At 46.1% G+C, this 21,497-nt stretch overlaps 1 long non-coding RNA gene and 1 other non-coding gene across 2 annotated transcripts in view; one reads left to right on the top strand and one right to left on the bottom strand.

Annotated features, from left to right (window-relative positions):
• The window catches only part of LOC101730489, a 213,866-nt gene that overhangs the window by 34,961 nt on the left and 157,408 nt on the right, over positions 1–21,497 (bottom strand). The window lies entirely within an intron of this gene.
• The window catches only part of LOC108644482, a 44,034-nt gene continuing 24,545 nt past the window's right edge, over positions 2,009–21,497 (top strand). Inside the window, exon 1 of the transcript XR_004219696.1 lies at positions 2,009–2,049. This is a non-coding gene — a transcript (uncharacterized LOC108644482). The remainder of the gene's footprint in view (positions 2,050–21,497) is intronic.

Below are 21,497 nucleotides of genomic sequence, written 5' to 3'. Positions count from 1 at the left end.
CATTACATTGTGCTGTATTATTACTTAGCCACAGCAATTGGTTCAGGTGCCGAGGGTCCGGCTGTCCTGGGCCTGCGCCGATCCCTGCAGAGAAATGTTCTGCCCTTTAGTTCTGCCGCCAGATTTAACAGAAAGTTATTTAATTCCCCATATAGGCACCTGAGGGTCTTCCCTTAGTGCTTTTCCTGGCAGGCATGTATTCTGACCACTAACCACGCTGGGAAATAATTCATTTTGTTATTTCATTGATTTGCCCAATTGTCTTTCATTTTTGTGATTTTATTGCAGTTTTACACTTGCAGTGTTGTTCGTTGCATTTCTTTTTGGTATTTGGTATTGGCACGTTCAGGAGACATGGGACTTTCCAAATCAGTTGTATTTTTGTGCATATGGATTTCTCGCCTGCCAACCCAGCTTTTGCACACAGAGCCCCCTGGCAGCGTATTATGTGCCGTAACCCCCCTAACACAGCAAAGCTATGCTAAAAACAGATCAGGAACACTAATACAGGGATAAAAAATGCAACAGAAAAACAAAAATTGTGCAAATCAGTGAAACAACAAAATAAGTCACATGACAGCGTAATTAGTATGAGTCAGAATATTTGAATATCTAAATTGTGTGCTGTATGTGTGTGTAAATGTGTGTAAGTGTGTGTAAGTGTCCTGTCCTGAAGCGTGCCTGGTCCTCTGTGCTACAGTCCTAGTCCTCCATGTGCAGGAAGTCAGTGGGCCGGCGCTGGGGGGGAAGAAGGAAGCGGAACCAAGCAGCAGACGCGATGCGATCGTGCGACGATCACGTCACAGAGCCGACATGACAGCCCGCCTGGCTCGTTGCCCAGGGAGCTGTCATCGCTAGAAACCCTCTGCAGCGCCTCTCCAGAAAGAATCTTTATCTGCCAAACAACAGTAAAAGGGTTAAATGTTTTTTGAGTGAGAAAAAAAAAAAAGTTGCACAACAAAAAAGTTGTGCTGTAGGAAAAAGAGTTGCCTGCGTAAAAATACATCACGTCTGCATGTCAAGAATTACCGGTTTGCTAATTTTGGGTGAAACAGGACATATTCGCTCATCACTAGTTGGCACCTCATTTATACTACTAAAAGGATTCCGACTTGATAGGTATGGGGTACTTTATTTCTGAATTACACTACATTGCAAATAATTCACTCTACCATTTAAATTTTTATTCTTGGACCAACTAATATATATATTTTTTAGTTGTAAAAGGGCCCAAAAGGGCCCAAGTCAAGAGCTATAGGGGTTTCTCCTGCTTGGGTGCTATTCTCCTGCCTACCACAAGGTGGGGCTACTGAGAACATTTGGCAAAAAAAGATTTCTGACCCCTTTCTGAACTCTATCATGGTGAGATCTTCAGGTACAACATAAGGCAGCCTACAGGAGACCTGCTTTGTGGAAGGGTAAGGGGTCTGGGGTTTCAGAGATCATTGTATTTAATGGATTTGAAGCTATGGTTCTCACTGCTTCTCACTGTGTGTATAATTAGTGTATTTTGTGTGGTGTTAACAAAGTGTTCATTTCCCATTTCCCAGTCTTTCAGGCATTTCTGGAGTTAATGGACTGCTTATTCCCCATTTTCCAAGGATCGTACCGGCATGTGTGGAGTTAATGGAATGTTTATTGCCCTTTCTCCAAGGATCGTACCAGCATGTGTGGAGTTAATGGACTGCTTATTCCCCATTTTCCAAGGATCGTACCAGCATGTGTGGAGTTAATGGAATGTTTATTGCCCTTTCTCCAAGGATCGTACCAGCATGTGTGGAGTTAATGGACTGCTTATTCCCCATTTTCCAAGGATCGTACCAGCATGTGTGGAGTTAATGGAATGTTTATTGCCCTTTTTCCAAGGATCGTACCGGCATGTGTGGAGTTAATGGAATGTTTATTGCCCTTTTTCCAAGGATCGTACCGGCATGTGTGGAGTTAATGGAGCGGTACATCAGGGTAGGGGCCCATTTCTGGCCAGACTATACAGGTGGGGGCACATACCATGAGCAGGAGAGAAGGAGGATCAGAGAGGAGCTGCAGGGGGTGAGTATGGAGAGAAATCCCTCTATATTAACCCTTAGCAGTGTGTTTGCTCCCTGCTGTCTCTCTTCAGCCCCCTCTGCCTCTGCCCCCTACCAACTCCCTGGTAAGGATGATGGCACACTAGGAGATTAGTCGCCCGCAGTAAATCTGCGCTACCGTTGGCGACTGCTCTCCTGAAAATGCTTTCCCATTGGCAATAATGTAAATCACTGGGGGGAAACGTACGCGCTGCTTCCGGTTTCTCAAGTCGCCCAAAGATTCCCCGCGAGGCAACTTAGGAAAGCGGAAGCGCATTGTAGGTTTCCCCACCGGCGATTTCCATTATTGCCTGTGAGAAGGGAACTAGGGACATTTCTTCACCCGCGGTATCTCAGTTTATCGTGGGTAAGAAAACGCCCTGTGTGCCGGTGCCCTAACCCATTAATAGTTTATCATTTCCTGCTACACATTTACAAAGCCTCCTTTTCCTCTGCCCCCAGACATGGCACTATTAACCTTTTGATGCCAATTTCTCTCTCAATCCCCACTGCCCACCCTTTAAACTCCCTGTTTCCCTTATGCATGATGTTGGCACTGCAAATATACAGGCTATGTGCCCTGTGGGCATTATACATGATGTTTGCACTGCATATATACTGGCTGTGTGCCCTGTGGGCATTATACATGATGTTGGCGCTGCATATATACTTGCTGTGTGCCCTGTAGGCATTATACATGATGTTGGCGCTGCATATATACTGGCTGTGTGCATTGTGGGCATTATACATGATGTTGGCGCTGCATATATACTGGCTGTGTGCATTGTGGGCATTATACATGATGTTGGCGTGGCATATATACTGGCTATGTGCCCTGTGGGCATTATACATGATGTTGGCATGGCATATATACTGTCTGTGTGCCCTGTGGGCATTATACATGGTGTTGGCACTGCATATATACTGTCTGTGTGCCCGGTGGGCATTATACATGATGTTGGCACTGCATATATACTGTCTTTGTTCCCTGTGGGAATTTTACATGGTGTTGGCGCTTCATATATATTGGCTATGTGCACTGTGGGCATTATACACACTAATGCTTGATGCTGGCAAAGGTACACGGGTTAGAAAGTGGGGGCTAAATAAATATATGGCTACACACTAATGCTGGATGCTGGCACAGGTACACGGGGCAGAAGTGGGGGCTAAATAAATATATGGCTACACACTAATGCTGGATGCTGGCACAGGTACATGGGGCAGAAAGTGGGGGCGAAATAAATATATGGCTACACACTAATGCTGGATACTGGCACAGGTACACGGGATAGAAAGTGGGGGCTAAATAAATTTATGGCTACACACTAATGCTGGATGCTGGCACAGGTACACGGGGCAGAAAGTGGGGGCGAAATAAATATATGGCTACACACTAATGCTGGATGCTGGCACAGGTACACGGGGCAGAAAGTGGGGGCTGAATAATATATGGCTACACACTAATGCTGGATGCCGGCACAGGTATACGGGATATAAAGTGGGGGCTAAATAAATATATGGCTACACACTAATGCTTGATGCTGGCACAGGTACACGGGATATAAAGTGGGGGCTAAATAAATATATGGTTACACACTAATGCTGGATGCTGGCACAGGTACACGGGGCAGAAAGTGGGGGCTGAATAAATATATGGCTACACACTAATGCTGGATGCCGGCACAGGTATACGGGATATAAAGTGGGGGCTAAATAAATATATGGCTACACACTAATGCTTGATGCTGGCACAGGTACACGGGATATAAAGTGGGGGCTAAATAAATATATGGTTACACACTAATGCTGGATGCTGGCACAGGTACACGGGATATAAAGTGGGGGCTAAATAAATATATGGTTACACACTAATGCTGGATGCTGGCACAGGTACACGGGGCAGAAAGTGGGGGCTAAATAAATATATGGCTACACACTAATGCTGGATGCCGGCACAGGTACACGGGGCAGAAAGTGGGGGCTAAATAAATATATGGCTACACACTAATGCTGGATACTGGCACAGGTACACGGGATAGAAAGTGGGGGCTAAATAAATTTATGGCTACACACTAATGCTGGATGCCGGCACAGGTACATGGGGCAGAAAGTGGGGGCTAAATAAATATATGGCTACACACTAATGCTGGATTCTGGCACAGGTAGACGGGGCAGAAAGTGGGGGCTAAATAAATATATGGCTACACACTAATGCTGGATGCTGGCACAGGTACATGGGGCAGAAAGTGGGGGCGAAATAAATATATGGCTACACACTAATGCTGGATACTGGCACAGGTACACGGGATAGAAAGTGGGGGCTAAATAAATTTATGGCTACACACTAATGCTGGATGCTGGCACAGGTACACGGGGCAGAAAGTGGGGGCGAAATAAATATATGGCTACACACTAATGCTGGATGCTGGCACAGGTACACGGGGCAGAAAGTGGGGGCTGAATAAATATATGGCTACACACTAATGCTGGATGCCGGCACAGGTATACGGGATATAAAGTGGGGGCTAAATAAATATATGGCTACACACTAATGCTTGATGCTGGCACAGGTACACGGGATATAAAGTGGGGGCTAAATAAATATATGGTTACACACTAATGCTGGATGCTGGCACAGGTACACGGGATATAAAGTGGGGGCTAAATAAATATATGGTTACACACTAATGCTGGATGCTGGCACAGGTACACGGGGCAGAAAGTGGGGGCTAAATAAATATATGGCTACACACTAATGCTGGATGCCGGCAAAGGTACACGGGGCAGAAAGTGGGGGCTAAATAAATAAATGGCTACACACTAATGCTGGATACTGGCACAGGTACACGGGATGGAAAGTGGAGGCCCAATAAATATATGGCTACACACTAATGCTGGATTCTGGCACAGATACACGGGATGGAAAGTGGAGGCCCAATAAATATATGGCAACACACTAATGCTGGATGCTGGCACAGGTACACGGGGCAGAAAGTGGGGGCTAAATAAATATATGGCTACACACTAATGCTGGATGCTGGCACAGTACACGGGGCAGAAAGTGGGGCTGAATAAATATATGGCTACACACTAATGCTGGATGCCGGCACAGGTACACGGGATATAAAGTGGGGGCTAAATAAATATATGGCTACACACTAATGCTTGATGCTGGCACAGGTACACGGGATATAAAGTGGGGGCTAAATAAATATATGGTTACACACTAATGCTGGATGCTGGCACAGGTACACGGGATATAAAGTGGGGGCTAAATAAATATATGGTTACACACTAATGCTGGATGCTGGCACAGGTACACGGGGCAGAAAGTGGGGGCTAAATAAATATATGGCTACACACTAATGCTGGATGCTGGCACAGGTACACGGGGCAGAAAGTGGGGGCTAAATAAATATATGGCTACACACTAATGCTGGATGCTGGCACAGGTACACGGGATGGAAAGTGGGGGCTAAATAAATATATGGCTACACACTAATGCTGGATGCTGGCACAGGTACACGGGGTTGAAAGTGGGGGCTAAATAAATATATGGCTACACACTAATGCTGGATGCTGGCACAGGTACACGGGATGGAAAGTGGGGGCTAAATAAATATATGGCTACACACTAATGCTGGATGTTGGCAGCAGGTACACGGGGCAGAAAGTGGGGGGGGGGGCTAAATAAATATATGGCTACACACTAATGCTGGATTCTGGCACAGGTACACGGGATGGAAAGTGGGGGCTAAATAAATATATGGCTACACACTAATGCTTGATGCTGGCAAAGGTACACGGGTTAGAAAGTGGGGGCTAAATAAATATATGGCTACACACTAATGCTTGATGCTGGCAAAGGTACACGGGTTAGAAAGTGGGGGCTAAATAAATATATGGCTACACACTAATGCTTGATCTGGCAAAGGTACACGCGGTTATAAAGTGGGGGCTAAATATATATATATGGCTACACACTAATGCTGGATGCTGGCACTGGTACACGGGACAGAATGTGGGGCTAAATAAATATATGGCCTACACACTAATGCTTGATGCTGGCACAAGGTACACGGGGCAGAAAGTGGGGGGCTAAATAAATATATGGCTACACACTAATGCTTGATGCTGGCAAAGGTACACGGGTTAGAAAGTGGGGGCTAAATAAATATATGGCTACACACTAATGCTTGATGCTGGCAAAGGTACACGGGTTATAAAGTGGGGGCTAAATATATATATGGCTACACACTAATGCTGGATGCTGGCACTGGTACACGGGACAGAATGTGGGGGCTAAATAAATATATGGCTACACACTAATGCTGGATTGCTGGCACAGGTACACGGGGCAGAAAGTGGGGGCTAATAAATATATGGCTACACACTAATGCTTGATGCTGGCCACAGGTACACGGGTTAGAAGTGGGGGCTAAAAATATATGGCTACACACTAATGCTTGGATGCTGGCACAGGTAGACGGGATGGAAAGTGGAGGCTAAATAAATATATGGCTACACACTAATGCTGGATGCTGGCACAGGTACACGGGATGGAAAGTGGGGGCTAAAATAAATATATGGCTACACACTAATGCTGGATGCTGGCACAGGTACGCGGGGCAGAAAGTGGGGCTAAATAATATATGGCTACACACTAATGCTGGATGCTGGCCACAGGTACACGGGGCAGAAAGTGGGGGCTAAATAAATATATGGCTACACACTAATGCTTGATGCTGGCACAGGTACGCGGGCAGAAAGTGGGGGCTAAATAAATATATGGCTACACACTAATGCTGGGATGCTGGCACAGGTACACGGGATAGAAAGTGGGGGGCTAAATAAATATATGGCTACACACTAATGCTGGATGCTGGCACAGGTACACGGGGCAGAAAGTGGGGGCTAAATAAATATATGCGCTACACACTAATGCTGGATGCTGCACAGGTACGCGGGGCAGAAAGTGGGGGCTAAATAAATAAATGGCTACACACTAATGCTGGATTCTGGCACAGGTACACGGGATGGAAAGTGGAGGCAATAAATATATGGCTACACACTAATGCTGATTCTGGCACAGGTACACGGGATGGAAAGTGGAGGCCACAATAAATATATGGCTACACACTAATGCTGGATGCTGGCACAGGTACACGGGATGGAAAGTGGGGGCTAAATAAATATATGGCTACACACTAATGCTGGATGCTGGCACAGGTAACGCGGGGCAGAAAGTGGGGCTAAATAAATAAATGGCTACACACTAATGCTGGATGCTGGCACAGGTACACGGGGCGGAAAGTGGGGGCTAAATAAAAATAAATGGGCTACACAACTAATGCTGGATGCTGCACAGGTACACAGGGTGGAAAGTGGGGCTAAATAAATATATGGCTACACACTAATGCTGGATCTGGCACAGGTACACGGGATGGAAAGTGGAGGCCTAATAAATATATGGCTACACACTAATGCTGGATGCTGGCACAGGTACACGCGGATGAAAGTGGGGCTAAATAAATATATGGCTACACACTAATGCTTGATGCTGGCACAGGTACACGGGGCAGAAAGTGGGGGCTAAATAAATATATGGCTACACACTAATGCTGGATGCTGGGCACAGGTACACGGGGCAGAAAGTGGGGGCTAAATAAATATATGGCTACACACTAATGCTGGATGCTGGCACAGGTACACGGGGCAGAAAGTGGGGGCTAAATAAAATATATGGCTACACACTAATGCTGGATGCTGCACAGGTACACGGGGCAGAAAGTGGGGGCTAAATAAAATATATGGCTACACACTAATGCTGGATGCTGGCACAGGTACACGGGATGGAAAGTGGGGCTAAATAAATATATGGCTACACACTAATGCTGGATGCTGGCACAGGTACACGGGCAGGAAAGTGGGGCTAAATAAATATATGGCTACACACTAATGCTGGATGCTGGCACAGGTACACGGGGCAGAAAGTGGGGGCTAAATAAATATATGGCTACACACTAATGCTGGATGCTGGCACAGGTACACGGGGCAGAAAGTGGGGGCTAAATAAATATATGGCTACACACTAATGCTGGATGCTGGCACAGGTACACGGGGCAGAAAGTGGGGGCTAAATAAATTATATGGCTACCACACTAATGCTGGATGCTGGCACAGGTACACGGGGCAGAAAGTGGGGGCTAAATAAATATTATGGCTACACACTAATGCTGGATGCTGGCACAGGTACACGGGGCAGAAAGTGGGGGCTAAATAAATATATGGCTACACACTAATGCTGATGCTGGCACAGGTACACGGGCAGAAAGTGGGGGCTAAATAAATATATGGCTACACACTAATGCTGGATCTGGCACAGGTACACGGGGCAAAGTGGGGGCTAAATAAATATATGGCTACACACTAATGCTGGATGCTGGCACAGGTACACGGGATGGAAAGTGGGGGCTAAATAAATATATGCTACACACTAATGCGGATGCTGCACATGGTACACGGGGCAGAAAGTGGGGGGGCTAAATAAATATTGGCTACACACTAATGGCTGGACTGGCACAGGGTTACACGGGGCAGAAAGTGGGGGCTAAATAAATATATGGCTACACACTAATTGCTGGATGCTTGGCACAGGTACAACGGGATGGAAAGTGGGGGGCTAAATAAATATATGGCTACACACTAATGCTGGATGCTGGCAACAGGTACACGGGGCAGAAAGTGGGGGGGGGGCTAAATAAATATATGGCTACACACTAATGCTGGATGCTGGCACAGGTACACGGGCAGAAAGTGGGGGCTAAATAAATATATGGCTACACACTAATGCTGGATGCTTGCACAGGTACACGGGACAGAAAGTGGGGCAAATAAATATATGGCTACACACTAATGCTTGATGCTGGCACAGGTTACACGGGGCAGAAACTGGGGGCTAAAATAAATATATGGCTACACACTAATGCTGGATGCTGGCACAGGTACACTGGATGGAAAGTGGGGGCTAAATAAATATATGGCTACACACTAATGCTGGATTCTGGCACAGGTACACGGGGCAGAAAGTGGGGGCTAAATAAATATATGCTACACACTAATGTGGATGCTGGCACAGGGTACACGGGGCAGAAAGTGGGGGCTAAATAAATATATGGCTACACACTAATGCTGGATGCTGGCACAGGTACACGGGGCAGAAAGTGGGGGCTAAATAAATATATGGCTACACACTAATGCTGGATCTGGCACAGGTACACGGGCAGAAAGTGGGGCTAAATAAATATATGGCTACACACTAATGCTGGATGCTGGCACAGGTACATGGGGCAGAAAGTGGGGGCTAAATAAATATATGGCTACCACACTAATGCTGGATGCTGGCACAGGTACACGGGGCAGAAAGTGGGGGTTAAATAATATATGGCTACACACTAATGCTGGATGCTGGCCACAGGTACATGGGCAGAAAGTGGGGGCTAAATAAATATATGGCTACAACACTAATGCTGGATGCTGCCACGGGTACACGGGGCAGAAAGTGGGGGTTAAATAAATATATGGCTACACACTAATGCTGGATGTTGGCACAGGTACACGGGGCAGAAAGTGGGGCTAAATAAATATATGGCTAACAAACTAATGCTTGATGTTGGCAACAGGTACACGGGGCAGAAAGTGGGGGGGCTAAATAAATATATGGCAACACACTAATGCTGGATGCTGGCACAGGTACATCGGGCAGAAAGTGGGGGCTAAATAAATATATGGCTACAACTAATGCTGGATGCTGGCACAGGTACACGGGGCAGAAAGTGGGGGGCTAAATAAATATATGGCTACACACTAATGCTGGATGCTGGCACAGGTACACGGGGCAGAAAGTGGGGGGCTAAATAAATATATGGCTACAAACTAATGCTTGATGTTGGCACAGGTACACGGGGCAGAAAGTGGGGGGCTAAATAAATATATGGCAACACACTAATGCTGGATGCTGCACAGGTACACAGGGCAGAAAGTGGGGGGGGCTAAATAATATATGGCTACACACTAATGCTGGATGTTGGCACAGGTAACCGGGATGGAAAGTGGGGTCTAAATAAATATATGGCCTACACAACTAATGCTGGATGCTAGCACAGGTACATGGGGCAGAAAGTGGGGGGGGCTAAATAATATATGGCTACACACTAATGCTGGATGCTGGCACAGGTACACGGGCAGAAAGTGGGGGGCTAAATAATTATATGGCTACACACTAATGCTGGATGCTGGCACAGGTACACGGGGATAGAAAGTGTAGGCTAAATAAATATATGGCTACACACTAATGCTGGATGCTGGCACAGGTACACGGGGCAGAAAGTGGGGGGGGGGCTAAATAAATATATGGCTACACACTAATGCTGGATGCTGGCACAGTACAACGGGATAGAAAAGTGTAGGCTAAATAAATATATGGCTACACACTAATGCTGGATGCTGGCACAGGTACACGGGGCAGAAAGTGGGAGCTATAAATATATGGCTACACACTAATGCTGGATGCTGGCACAGGTACACGGGATAGAAAGTGGGGGCTAAATAAATATATGGCTACACACTAATGCTGGATGCTGCACAGGTACACGGGGCAGAAAGTGGGGGCTAAATAAATATATGGCTACACACTAATGCTGGATGCTGGCACAGGTACACGGGCAGAAAGTGGGGCTAAATAAATATATGGCTACACACTAATGCTGGATGCTGGCACAGGTACACGGGCAGAAAGTGGGGGCTAAATAAATATATGGCTACACACTAATGCTGGATGCTGGCACAGGTACACGGGGCAGAAAGTGGGGGCTAAATAAATATATGGCTACACACTAATGCTGGATGCTGGCACAGGTACACGGGCAGAAAGTGGGGGCTAAATAAAATATGGCTACACACTAATGCTGGATGCTGGCACAGGTACACGGGGCAGAAAGTGGGGGCTAAATAAATATATGGCTACACACTAATGCTGGATGCTGGCACAGGTACACGGGGCAGAAAGGGGGCTAAATAAATATATGGCTACACACTAATGCTGGATGCTGGCACAGGTACACGAAAGTGGGGCTAAATAAATATATGGCTACACACTAATGCTGGATGCTGGCACAGGTACACGGGGCAGAAAGTGGGGCTAAATAAATATATGGCTACACACTAATGCTGGATGCTGGCACAGGTACACGGGGCGGGCTGGGGGGGCAGAAAGTGGGGGCTAAATAAATATATGGCTACACACTAATGCTGGATGCTGGCACAGGTACACGGGCAGAAAGTGGGGGCTAAATAAATATATGGCTACACACTAATGCTGGATGCTGGCACAGGTACACGGGAGAAAGTGGGGCTAAATAAATATATGGCTACACACTAATGCTGGATGCTGGCACAGGTACACGGGAGAAAGTGGGGGCTAAATAAATATATGGCTACACACTAATGCTGGATGCTGGCACAGGTACACGGGGCAGAAAGTGGGGGCTAAATAAATATATGGCTACACACTAATGCTGGATGCTGGCACAGGTACGGGGCAGAAAGTGGGGGCTAAATAAATATATGGCTACACACTAATGCTGGATGCTGGCACAGGTACACGGGGCAGAAAGTGGGGGCTAAATAAATATATGGCTACACACTAATGCTGGATGCTGGCACAGGTACGGCAGAAAGTGGGGGCTAAATAAATATATGGCTACAATGCTGGATGCTGGCACAGGTACACGGGGGAAAGTGGGGCTAAATAAATATATGGCTACACACTAATGCTGGATGCTGGCACAGGTACACGGGAGAAAGTGGGGCTAAATAAATATATGGCTACACACTAATGCTGGATGCTGGCACAGGTACACGGGCAGAAAGTGGGGGCTAAATAAATATATGGCTACACACTAATGCTGGATGCTGGCACAGGTACACGGGGCAGAAAGTGGGGGCTAAATAAATATATGGCTACACACTAATGCTGGATGCTGGCACAGGTACACGGGGCAGAAAGTGGGGCTAAATAAATATATGGCTACACACTAATGCTGGATGCTGGCACAGGTACACGGGGCAGAAAGTGGGGGCTAAATAAATATATGGCTACACACTAATGCTGGATGCTGGCACAGGTACACGGGGCAGAAAGTGGGGCTAAATAAATATATGGCTACACACTAATGCTGGATGCTGGCACAGGTACACGGGGCAGAAAGTGGGGGCTAAATAAATATATGGCTACACACTAATGCTGGATGCTGGCACAGGTACACGGGGCAGAAAGTGGGGGCTAAATAAATATATGGCTACACACTAATGCTGGATGCTGGCACAGGTACACGGGGCAGAAAGTGGGGGCTAAATAAATATATGGCTACACACTAATGCTGGATGCTGGCACAGGTACACGGGGCAGAAAGTGGGGCTAAATAAATATATGGCTACACACTAATGCTGGATGCTGGCACAGGTACACGGGGGAAAGTGGGGGCTAAATAAATATATGGCTACACACTAATGCTGGATGCTGGCACAGGTACACGGGGCAGAAAGTGGGGGCTAAATAAATATATGGCTACACACTAATGCTGGATGCTGGCACAGGTACACGGGGGAAAGTGGGGGCTAAATAAATATATGGCTACACACTAATGCTGGATGCTGGCACAGGTACACGGGCAGAAAGTGGGGCTAAATAAATATATGGCTACACACTAATGCTGGATGCTGGCACAGGTACACGGGGCAGAAAGTGGGGCTAAATAAATATATGGCTACACACTAATGCTGGATGCTGGCACAGGTACACGGGGCAGAAAGTGGGGGGCTAAATAAATATATGGCTACACACTAATGCTGGATGCTGGCACAGGTACACGGGGCAGAAAGTGGGGGCTAAATAAATATATGGCTACACACTAATGCTGGATGCTGGCACAGGTACACGGGGAAAGTGGGGGCTAAATAAATATATGGCTACACACTAATGCTGGATGCTGGCACAGGTACACGGGAGAAAGTGGGGGCTAAATAAATATATGGCTACACACTAATGCTGGATGCTGGCACAGGTACACGGGGAAAGTGGGGGCTAAATAAATATATGGCTACACACTAATGCTGGATGCTGGCACAGGTACACGGGCAGAAAGTGGGGGCTAAATAAAATATATGGCTACACACTAATGCTGGATGCTGGCACAGGTACACGGGCAGAAAGTGGGGGCTAAATAAATATATGGCTACACACTAATGCTGGATGCTGGCACAGGTACACGGGCAGAAAGTGGGGCTAAATAAATATATGGCTACACACTAATGCTGGATGCTGGCACAGGTACACGGGCAGAAAGTGGGGGCTAAATAAATATATGGCTACACACTAATGCTGGATGCTGGCACAGGTACACGGGGGAAAGTGGGGGCTAAATAAATATATGGCTACACACTAATGCTGGATGCTGGCACAGGTACACGGGGCAGAAAGTGGGGGCTAAATAAATATATGGCTACACACTAATGCTGGATGCTGGCACAGGTACACGGGGCAGAAAGTGGGGGCTAAATAAATATATGGCTACACACTAATGCTGGATGCTGGCACAGGTACACGGGGCAGAAAGTGGGGCTAAATAAATATATGGCTACACACTAATGCTGGATGCTGGCACAGGTACACGGGCAGAAAGTGGGGCTAAATAAATATATGGCTACACACTAATGCTGGATGCTGGCACAGGTACAGGGCAGAAAGTGGGGGCTAAATAAATATATGGCTACACACTAATGCTGGATGCTGGCACAGGTACACGGGGCAGAAAGTGGGGGCTAAATAAATATATGGCTACACACTAATGCTGGATGCTGGCACAGGTACACGGGCAGAAAGTGGGGGCTAAATAAATATATGGCTACACACTAATGCTGGATGCTGGCACAGGTACACGGCAGAAAGTGGGGGCTAAATAAATATGGCTACACACTAATGCTGCTGGCACAGGTACAGGCTGGGCGCTGGCACAGGTACACGGGGCAGAAAGTGGGGCTAAATAAATATATGGCTACACACTAATGCTGGATGCTGGCACAGGTACACGGGCAGAAAGTGGGGGCTAAATAAATATATGGCTACACACTAATGCTGGATGCTGGCACAGGTACACGGGGCAGAAAGTGGGGGCTAAATAAATATATGGCTACACACTAATGCTGGATGCTGGCACAGGTACACGGGCAGAAAGTGGGGGGCTAAATAAATATATGGCTACACACTAATGCTGGATGGCACAGGTACACGGGGGAAAGTGGGGGCTAAATAAATATATGGCTACACACTAATGCTGGATGCTGGCACAGGTACACGGGGCAGAAAGTGGGGGCTAAATAAATATATGGCTACACACTAATGCTGGATGCTGGCACAGGTACACGGGGCAGAAAGTGGGGGCTAAATAAATATATGGCTACACACTAATGCTGGATGCTGGCACAGGTACACGGATAGAAAGTGGGGGCTAAATAAATATATGGCTACACACTAATGCTGGATGCTGGCACAGGTACACGGGGCAGAAAGTGGGGCTAAATAAATATATGGCTACACACTAATGCTGGATGCTGGCACAGGTACACGGGCAGAAAGTGGGGGCTAAATAAATATATGGCTACACACTAATGCTGGATGCTGGCACAGGTACACGGGGCAGAAAGTGGGGCTAAATAAATATATGGCTACACACTAATGCTGGATGCTGGCACAGGTACACGGGGCAGAAAGTGGGGCTAAATAAATATATGGCTACACACTAATGCTGGATGCTGGCACAGGTACACGGGGCAGAAAGTGGGGGCTAAATAAATATATGGCTACACACTAATGCTGGATGCTGGCACAGGTACACGGGAGAAAGTGGGGGCTAAATAAATATATGGCTACACACTAATGCTGGATGCTGGCACAGGTACACGGGGAGAAAGTGGGGCTAAATAAATATATGGCTACACACTAATGCTGGATGCTGGCACAGGTACACGGGGCAGAAAGTGGGGCTAAATAAATATATGGCTACACACTAATGCTGGATGCTGGCACAGGTACACGGGCAAAAGTGGGGGCTAAATAAATATATGGCTACACACTAATGCTGGATGCTGGCACAGGTACACGGGCAGAAAGTGGGGGCTAAATAAATATATGGCTACACACTAATGCTGGATGCTGGCACAGGTACACGGGGCAGAAAGTGGGGGCTAAATAAATATATGGCTACACACTAATGCTGGATGCTGGCACAGGTACACGGGGCAGAAAGTGGGGGCTAAATAAATATATGGCTACACACTAATGCTGGATGCTGGCACAGGTACACGGGCAGAAAGTGGGGGCTAAATAAATATATGGCTACACACTAATGCTGGATGCTGGCACAGGTACACGGGAGAAAGTGGGGGCTAAATAAATATATGGCTACACACTAATGCTGGATGCTGGCACAGGTACACGGGATGGAAAGTGGGGGCTAAATAAATATATGGCTACACACTAATGCTGGATGCTGGCACAGGTACACGGGGGAAAGTGGGGCTAAATAAATATATGGCTACACACTAATGCTGGATGCTGGCACAGGTACACGGGGCAGAAAGTGGGCGGCTAAATAAATATATGGCTACACACTAATGCTGGATGCTGGCACAGGTACACGGTGGGCAGAAAGTGGGGGCCTAAATAAATATATGGCTACACACTAATGCTGGATGCGCCACAGGTACACGGACAGAAAAAGTGGGCTAATAAAAATATATGGCTACACACTAATGCTGGGGATTGCTGCCACAGGAATACACGGGCGGCAGAAATGTGGGCTACACATAAATATATGGCTACACACAATGCTGGATGCGGCCCACAGGTTACACTGGGAGAAAAGTGGGGGCCTAAATAAATATATGCTACACACTTAATGCTGGATCTGGCACAGGTACACGGGCAGAAAGTGGGGCTAAATAAAATATATGGCTACACACTAATGCTGGATGCTGGCACTAGGTACACGGGGCCAGAAAGCGTAGGGGGCTAAATAAATAATATGGCCTACACACTAATGCTGGATGCCTGCACAGGTACACGGGCAGAAAGTGGGGGCTAAATAAATATATGGCTACACACTAATGCTTGATGCTGGCACAGGTAAAACGGGCAGAAAGTGGGGGCTAAATAAATATATGGCTACACACTAATGCTGGATGCTGGCACAGGTACACGGGGCAGAAAGTGGGGGCCTAAATAAAATATAGGCTACACACGAATGCTGGATGCTGGCCACAGGTAACACGGGAGCAGAAAGTGGGGTTAAATAAATAATATGGCTACACACTAATGCTGGACTGTGAGCACAGGTACATGGGGCAGAAAGTGGGGCTAAATAAATATATGGACTACACACTTAATCGCTGGATGGCTGGCACGGGTACCAACGGGGCAGAAAGTGGGGGTATAAATAAATAAATGGATCTACACACTTATACTGCTGGATGCCTGGCTACTACTGTACATCGGGCAGAACAAAGTGGGGGCTAATATAAAATATGGTTACCACACTAATGCTTTGATCGGCACAGGCTACACGGGACAGAAAGTGGGGGCTAAATAAATATATGGCTACACACTACATGCTGGATGCTGGCACAGGTACACGGGGCAGAAAGTGGCGGGCTAAAATAAAGATATGCTTACACACTAAGCTTGGATGTTGGCACAGGTACACGGTGCAAGAATGGGGGCGGGCTAAATAAATATATGGCAACACACTAATGCTTGGATGCTGGCACAGGTTACATCAGGGCAGGAAATGGAAGGAGCTATCTCTCTCTTTCAGAGGAGATTAGACTATATGCTGACTTTAATGCTAGCTCTGCGCACTATCACCTCCGTGCGCGTTTAGCGCCGTACGAACCTGTCGACGCCACACAACGCATCAATGTATGTGCAGACCAGCATCCAGCGGTCTACTGCGCGCGCCACTACCGCCTCAAAGTGAGTATTAATAAGTCAAAAAGGCAGATGGATCAAACGGAACACCACAGGGTCAAATCGGTCAGGATTAGTTCTCGATGTTCGCTCTCACCTCTTCTCCTCTTTGAAGTAGTTTTAATTAATGTTGGAGCCTGGTTTAGGCAAGTGCTTCCCATATTTGCTATGGGATCGAATCGGCTCCACTCACGTCACACGGGTCAGGGCGTAACCAGAGATAACTGTGTGAAATAAGTGAGCTATAGTGAAGAGGGAGGTACAAAGTGTAACTGTGGGATAGTGAGTATAGTAAGGCAAGATTGGTATCAGGGGTACTAGGTGTAACTGTGGGTAGTGAGTATAGTAAGGCAAGATGCGTATCCAGGGGTCACAGAGTTAACTGTGGAAATGTGAGTAGTAAGGCAAGATGGTATCAGGGGTACAGAGTTAACTGTGGATAGTGAGTATAGTAAGGCAAGATGGTATCAGGGGTACAGAGTATAACTGTGATGATAGTGAGTATAGTAAGGCAAGATGGTATCAGGGGTACAGAGTGTAACTGTGGATAGTGAGTATAGTAAGGCAAGATGGTATCAGGGGTACAGAGTTAAACTGTGGGATAGTGAGTAAGTAAGGCAAGATGGTATCAGGGTACAGAGTTGTAACTGTGGGATAGTGAGTATAGTAAGGCAAGATGGTATCAGGGGTACAGAGTTAATCTGTGGGATATGAGTATAGTAAGGAAGATGGTATGCAGAGGTAATGTGGGAATAGTGAGTATAGTAGAGTAAGTAGCAAGATGGTATCAGGGGTACAGAGTGTAATTGTGCGAAGTGAGTATAGTAAGGCAAGAGGTAATCAGGGGTACTGATGTAACTGTGGGATAGTGAGTGTAGTAAGGCAGATGGTATCAGGGGTACAGAGTGTAACTGTGGGATAGTGAGTATAGTAAGGCAAGATGGTATCAGGGGTCAGAGAGTGTAACATGGGATAGTGAGTAATAGTAAGTAAGAGCCAGATGGTATCAGAGGGTATAAGTTGAGTGTAACTGAGATATGTAGTTATGGCAAGGGTAAGTACTGTTTAGATAGTGTTTGCTGAGTTAAAAGGTCATATGAAGGAGAAAATGCAATGATAGGGCAGATGTAAGGTATAGTACAGATTATCAAGGGTACAGTAGTGATAATTAAGTGTGGGATAGAGAATTGGAGTAGTAGATGTATAGTAACATGTACAGCTATAGAATTGTAATGGATTACTGGAAGTAAACAAGGTTATCAGGATACAGGAGTGTAAGTTGTGGGTAGTGAGTATACGTAAGGCATGTAATGGTATCAGGCGTTATAGGTGTGACAGCTGTGGTAGGAGGTAATAGTGGGCAATAGTGAGTAAATGTGTAGGAAAAGAGACAGCAAGAGGATGGGTATCATAATGGATATTGTTATGTGCATCTTAGGGGTACAAGTGTAACTGTTGGGATAAAGTGAGATTAGAAGGCAAGATGGTATCTAAGTACGAGTGCTGGAACATGTCAAAGAGAAGCTAAAGATTGTATTGGAAGCATACATGGGAGGGGGTATCGAGATGTAATGAGTTGTATAAGTCTGGTTATAGTGAGAGAATTACCTCGCAGGCAGCAATGATGGTAGTGAGTAATCGTAGAGTATTTGTATGGGACGGTGTATGTGACGATGGAGAAGTACGACTGTAAGACTATGAGTAATGGTGTATATAAGGCAAGATGGTATCAGGGGTACAGGAGTGTAAGTGTGGGATAGTGAGTATACAAAGTATCTAGTATGCGATAAGATAGGAGATAGTCCTTCTAGGGGTAACAGATGTACAGCTGTGGGATATAGAAAAGGAGCAAGATGTAAACAAGTGTAAGTAAGAGATATAGAAGGCAATGGTATAACTACAAAAGTACAAAAAAAATAATAGCAAGGGTTCATGTTTTGAACGTAGGTATAAGTGGAAGATATAGGGACATTATGTGGGAAGTTGATAGGATATAAAGGAGATGTATCAGGGTAGAGTATAAGTGAGATAGTAAAAACGAAAAGATAGGGTCAAACACGGGGTACCGGATTGAGTGGTACAACTAAGGATAACTATGAGTGAATCTTTATAGTTGGTAAGTGTATCCAGAGTGTAAGTGCGATAGTAGCAAAGATCGATGGTTAATAGCAGTATGTAGAGTGGAACAGAAAAGCCAAGATGGTATCAAGATGTCTTGGGGGAACTATGAAGTTAATAGTAATCAGATGTATATTGGGCAAGTGGTATCAGGGTACAGCAAGTGTGTAAGGTGTATGGGGATAGTGAGTGATGTATAAGTTGTATGGCAGAGTATCAGGTATCAGCTATAGAGCAATAACGTGTGTGGAGATAGTGAGTATAGTAGCAAAGATATTCAGGGGTACAGAGTGTAACTGTGGGATAGTGAGTATAGTAAGGCAAGATGGTTCAGGGTACAGAGTGTAAGTGTGGGATAGTGAGTATAGTAAGGCAAGATGGTATCAGGGGTACAGAGTGTAAGTGTGGGATAGTGAGTATAGTAAGGCAAGATGGTATCAGGGGTACAGAGTGTAATGTGGGATAGTGAGTATAGTAAGGCAAGATGGTATCAGGGTAGAGTGTAACTGTGGGATAGTGAGTATAGTAAGGCAAGATGGTATCAGGGGTACAGAGTGTAACTGTGGGATAGTGAGTATAGTAAGGCAAGATGGTATCAGGGGTACAGAGTGATGTGGGGATAGTGAGTATAGTAAGGCAAGATGGTATCAGGGGTACAGAGTGTAATGTGGGATAGTGAGTATAGTAAGGCAGATGGTATAGGGGTACAGAGTGTAAGTGTGGGATAGTGAGTATAGTAAGGCAAGATGGTATCAGGGGTACAGAGTGTAACTGTGGGATAGTGAGTATAGTAAGGCAAGTGGTATCAGGTATACAGAGTGTAACTGTGAATAGTGAGTATAGTAAGGCAAGATGGTATCAGGGGTACAGAGTTGTAACTGTGGGATAGTGAGTATAGTAAGGCAAGATGGTATCAGGGGTACAGAGTGTAACGTGGGATAGTGAGTATAGTAAGGCAAGATGGTATCAGGGGTACAGAGTGTAACTGTGGGATAGTGAGTATAGTAAGGCAAGATGGTATCAGGGTAACAGTGGTAACTGTGGATAGTGAGTATAGTAAGGCAAGATGGTATCAGGGGTAAGAGTGTAACGGATGTGAGTATAGTAAGGCAAGATGGTATCAGGGGTACAGAGTGTAACGATGATGTGAGTATAGTAAGGCAAGATGGTATCAGGGGTAACAGAGTGTAACTGTGGGATAGTGAGTATAGTAAGGCAAGATGGTATCAGGGACAGAGTGAATTGTTGGAAGTGAGTATGTAAGGCAAGATGGTATCAGGGGTACAGAGTGTAAGTGTGGATAGTGAGTATAGTAAGGACAAGATGGTATCAGGGGTACAGAGTGTAACTGTGGGATAGTGAGTATAGTAAGGCAAGATGGTATTCAGGGTACAGAGTTAACTGTGGGATAGTGGTATAGTAAGGCAAGATGGTATCAGGGTACAGAGTTGTAACTGTGGGGATAGTGAGTATAGTAAGGAAGATGGTATCAGGGTACAGAGTGTAAACTGTGGGATAGTGAGTATAGTAAGGCAAGATGGTATCAGGGGTACAGAGTGTAACTGTGGATAGTGAGTATAGTAAGGCAAGATTATATCAGGGGTAAGAGTGTAACTGTGGGATAGTGAGTATAGTAAGGCAAGATGGTATCAGGGGTACAGAGTGTAACTGTGGGATAGTGAGTATAGTAAGGCAAGATGGTATCAGGGGTACAGAGTTTACTGTGGGATAGTGAGTATAGTAAGGCAAGATGGTATCAGGGGTACAGAGTATACTGTGGATATGTGAGTATAGTAGGCAAGATGGTATCAGGGTACAAGAGTTGAACTGTGGGATAGTGAGTATAGTAAGGCAAGATTATATCAGGGGTAAGATGTAACTGTGGGATAGTGAGTATAGTAAGGCAAGATGGTATCAGTGGCGGTTTTAGGTGGCGCAATAGAGATACAATCAGACGCGGAACATGAATGCGACAAAGGTTCGAGACCCGGAGGAGGCCGAGGCGCGTATTAAGATGAGCGTAGTAGCGCAAGGTTACCGGGCGGACAATTAGTTTGGGGCGATCGCTGAGCGATGAGTTAGGGGAATTAGAGTTGGAACAGATTGGCCACGCTGGGGATATCTGCGCGTTGAGCCGAACGCCCGCTGCGGAGGCGGTGGGATCGTGGGGGCTCACGGGGGTAGCGGCTGAGTAGTGCAATGTGTAGAGGGTACAGAGTGTAACAGGC

The sequence above is a fragment of the Xenopus tropicalis genome, chromosome 8 (assembly GCF_000004195.4).
Source record: "Xenopus tropicalis strain Nigerian chromosome 8, UCB_Xtro_10.0, whole genome shotgun sequence".
Classification (NCBI taxonomy): Eukaryota; Metazoa; Chordata; class Amphibia; order Anura; family Pipidae; genus Xenopus; species Xenopus tropicalis.
Note: the sequence above shows the minus strand (reverse complement) of the source record. Positions and strands in the feature narration are given on the sequence as shown.